This window comes from Colobus angolensis, unplaced genomic scaffold (assembly GCF_000951035.1).
Source record: "Colobus angolensis palliatus isolate OR3802 unplaced genomic scaffold, Cang.pa_1.0 Scaffold14, whole genome shotgun sequence".
Lineage (NCBI taxonomy): Eukaryota > Metazoa > Chordata > Mammalia > Primates > Cercopithecidae > Colobus > Colobus angolensis.
In genome coordinates, this window is record NW_012114488.1 from 11,628,758 (window position 1) to 11,633,781 (window position 5,024).

A 5,024-nucleotide genomic window follows, 5' to 3' on the forward strand; every position below is an offset into this window, starting at 1 on the left:
ACTCATTCATTACTATGAGAAAGCCACCAAATCATCATGAGGGATCCACCTCTACGACTCAAACACCTTCCACTAGGCCCACCTCCAACATTAGAGGTAACATTTTAATATGAGATTTTGAGAGGACAAAACATCTAAGTCATATTCTTCTGCCCCTGGCCCCTCAAATGTCCTGTTGTTCTCACATTGAAAAATACAATTACCCCTTCCCAATAGTTCTGCAACGTCTTAACTCATTCCAGCATCATTCAGAAGTCCAGAGACTCACGTGAGACTCAAGGTAAGTTCCCTCCACCTATAAGCCTGTAAAATCAAAAATAAGTGATTTACTTCCAACATACATCGGTGGTACAGATATTGTATAAACATTTCCATTCCAAAAGGAAGAAATCAGCCAAAAGAAAGGGGCAACAGGCACTACACAAATATGAAACCCAGCAGGGCAGACATTAAAGCTTAAAGTTCCAAAATAACCTTTGACTCTATGTGCTGCATCCTGGGCATACTGGTTCAAGAGGTGGGCCCCCAGGGCTTCAGGCAGCCCTGCCCCTGTGGCTTTGCAGGGCATAGTCCCTGTGGCTGCTATCACAGGCTGGAGCCGAATGCCTGTGGCATTTCTAGGATCAGGGTGCAAGCTGCCAGTGGCTGCACTAGTCTCAGGTCTGGAAGGTGGCAGTCCCCTTCCCACAGCTCCATAGGCGGTACCATGGTTGGGACTCAGTGTGGGGGCTTCAGTCCCACATTTTCCCTTGGCATTTCCCTAGTAGAGTTTCTCTGTGGGCGTTCTGCCCCTGTGGCAGTCTTCTTCCTGGGCACCCAGGCTTTCCCAAACATCCTCTGAAATCTAGGCAGAGTCTGCCAAGCCTCCCTCACTCTTGCATTCTGTACATCTGCAGGCTTAATACCATGTGCAAGCCACCAAGGCTTATGGTTTTTTTCTCTTCAGAGTGGTGACCAGTGCAATATCTGGGGCCCTTTGAGCCAAGGCTGGAGCCAGAGCAATGGGGATGTGAGGAATATCCCTGTAGGGTGACTCATAAAAGCTGTGCCCTGGACCTATTCTTTGTGTGCCCTGAAACCCTTCTTTCCTCCTAGGTCACTGGGCTTCTAATGGCGAGGGGCTATCCTGAAAATCTATAAAATGCCTTTGAGGCCTTTTTCCAATTACCTTGTGTATTAGCACTTGGCTCCCATGCTAATCTCTCTAGCAAGTGGTTGCTCCACAGCCCACTTTTATTCCTGTCCTGAAAATGCCTTTTCTCTCTCTACTACATGGCCAGGCTGTGAATGTTCCAACTTTTTATGCTGTGTTTCCTTTTTAAAATGTATGTTTCAATTTTAAGTCATTTCTTAGCTCTCATATCTGATCATACGTTGTCAGAAGCAGCCATGCCACATCTTGAGTGCTTTGCTGCTTGAAGATTTTTTTGCTAGATACCCCAAGTCATCATTCTTCAGTTCAATGTTCCACCAGTCTCCTGGGCATGGACACAATACAGCCAAGTTGTTTGCTATACTATAAGAGGGGAGATCTTCACTCCAGTTTTCAATAAATTCCTCATTTCCTTCTGAGACCTTGTCAGCCTGGCTGTGTTCATATATCTATCAGCACATTGGTCACAACCACCTAACCAGTCTCTAAGAAGTTACAAACTTTCTCTCATTTTCCTTTCTTCTTCTGAACCCTCCAAACTCTTCCACCCTCTTACTCAGCCTGTTACCAAGTTCCAAAGCCACTTTTACATTTTTCAGGTAGCTTTATAGCAAGATTCCACTCCCAGTACCAACTTTTTTGCATTAGTCCATTTGCACTGCTATAAAGTAATTCCTAAGAGAGGGTAATTTATGAGGAAAAGAGGTTTATTTGGCTCACAGTTCTGCAGCCTCTACAAAAAGTGTGGTGCCAGCATCTGCTTCTACTGAGGCCTCAGGAAATTTCCACTCATGGCAGAAGGTGAAGAGGAGCCAGCATGTCACATGGAGGGGAGCAAGAGAGAGAATGGGGAGGTGCCACACTATTTTTAAAGAACCAGATATCACATAAGCTGAAAGTGAGAACTCGAGTCATGACTGTGGGGAGGGCACCAAGCCATTCCTGAGGGATGCACTCCCATGACCCGAACACTTCCCACTAGGCCCCACCTCCAACACTGGAGGTCACATTTCAATGCGAGATTTGGAGGAGACAGCACATCCAAACGATATCACCTAGTGTTCAAACTAGCTTCATTCAAAGTATTAAAAATGGATTCAAATTCACAATACTGTATTATTATTCTCCATTCATCACTTCCTGTAGGACAACTGTGGGTAATGAACCAGGCTTCTTTGTTATCACTGTCATAGTTTCAGGAAACTGCCCTCACCTACTTAGGCACAGCTCAGTGCTTAGAGATTTGCCCAATTTGATATGCAAGTTCAGTAGTCTTATTTTTTCTTTAATATCAATTTAATTAAAATCTGTAAGGTGTTCCACATATTTTTATATATTTATCTTAAAGGCTTCACTTGTGGCTTTAGTTTCTTCTGTAACCTACATGTTTTTGCCCTTTTGTATGATAAAATAATCATATAAATGTGATGCAGGATAAGATCCAGGTTAATATGTCATTTGTCACTATATAAGTGACAATTTAGTGTCCACTTCTTTTTTCTGTACTGCACATTTAGATTAATTCCTAAAGCATTTTTCATCTTTAGAAGTCGCTAGACTACTCACTGTTCTCTCTTCCTATTATAAAATAATATATTACCACTTATTTTCTAACTTTCTGTGTTGCTAAAATATTCAACCCATTATCTCATGAAGGTATGCTGAGAAGATATAGAAAAAGGAGAAATAGAGGGAAAAAAGGAAGACTTGGCTTTGAAACCTACTCTACTCTACTCTACACTACTCTACCCTTCTGTTTGCCTTGAAATCTCTTAAAGCTAGAGTTAAATAATTGGCCAAACTTTGTTTTATTTTGTACTCATTCTGTCATTGGAATTGAATATGATGTATTTTGTTTCCAAATTTGCAATATAAATTTTAAAAAGGCACTTAAATCTAAAAAACATCATCTCCTTGGTATAAAATAAATTACTTAATTATTTCTCTAATAGTTTTTGAAAAACTGTAGACTGATGTATAAAAAGTATTAAGCACATTTTAAAAATTTTGTTTTCATTTCATTTGAGTTTTCTTTTTCTTGTTTTTTATGTTATTTACACACATTACTTTAAATGATATTTAAATATTGCTAGGATGAGTAGAAATTGAGATGCAGAAAGTCACTACTGTTATATGCAATTTGTTTCCAATACTTTAACAGTGAAATCTGGAAAACACATTCATTAACTCACTGCTAATGTACAAAATGGAAATATTTTTTATTTATACAAGTGAAAATCTTTAAGGATATTTTCCTCAAGTAAGGAGAGAAGAGATCTTTTTATAATGATTTGTCACTATCATTTCCTTTCTCTAAATACTTTAAAAAATAACCAGTCACCAGTTGAGAGTAAATGCTCACCAAGGATCCATATGCTCTCTTGTCTTTCCCAGGATCTTGTGTGGAGCCCTAGGAGTAGCTCCAGCCAGTGGACTAGGAGAAGTCCAAGGTGGTGAAGAGCAGTGTGATCTCCCCATAACCCTCTTATTTGCCACAAAAATCTTGAAGACCATATGTGCCTTATGATACAATCACAAGAAGGAGGAAGGCTGGTCTACCTGAATTGCACATTGTATGACTGAGAAATAAAATTTTACATTATTAAACTATAATGTTTCCAGATTTGACCACCCTGATGGGTAAAATTAATCCAGATGTATGCACCAAATTCTATTTAAAACATTTCTCTTACTCTCAGTTGTAAAAGCATTATGTAATCCTTGTAAACAAAATTTAGAAAACAAAAAAGTAAAAAACAACTACTTTATGTCATCAGAATTAGTATGACTATTCTTTAGTTTTCTGAAAACACTACACTGTTATGGTCCTAGAGACTCCCAGTGTATGAGATTGTTTCTCAGGTAGCCATACCAACTCTATGATTATTTCAGAAAGTTTTGCTACTGTGAAAGGGGTAAATGTCACACACCATTGCTTTATTTGCACTGGTTAACAGTGATCCAAATTTGTTCTTTAGTTTATGAATCTATGACATTTTAAATTATATAATTTTTAGATATTCTCATTTGTTAATCTTTATAATAGACTAGCATATTTCCTCATAATTTAATTTTTAATTATGAAATATTCAGATATATGAAGTATTATAAAAAAAGTAAATACATGTGAAGAACTGTTAAAATCATCCATGTAATCATGATGCAATCAGCTACGTTTTCCTCTCTGGTCCTCAAAGGTAATCATGATGCTACATTAGGTGATTAACATTCACATATTGTTACATATTAACTACACACATATGTAAATAATATAATTTTTGATATATCTTGGTTGATATAGAGCATTAATTTACTTAATTTTTAGTTGTATATTCTGTTCTCTGATTAATTTTTTTTCAGTATTTATCATATTTCCTAGCAAGTAGTAGGTGTTGGGTAAGCATTTTTTTTAATGGAATTGGATATGTGTCATAACTTTTACCTGAAATTTAGTTTATTTGAAATTCACAAAGGTATCTAAAATATTTATTAAAAATTTCATCAAAACAGCTTCCTTGTATTGTTTCTCTTTCCCATTTGACATTTACTTTTAAATTGCTTAAGTGCTGTATATTTAATTGTAAAATGAGCATTTTTTACTTTTCTATGTAATAGGGAACAATTATTGCTCTAATACTCAATATTTAAATTTATAAATTAGCCACCTCGTAAATCTCAGCCACAACCTGTGCTGTAGTTCAAATCCTTCAGTGTGTCAGGAACACAGTTGAATACCATAATGGAACAACTTACAATTCTTTGGAAACCAGAATATGATGTATAAATCTGAATCTGCTGATAATTCTTTTTTTTTTTTTTTAATTTTTATTATACTTTAAGTTCTAGGGTACATGTGCATAATGTGCAGGTT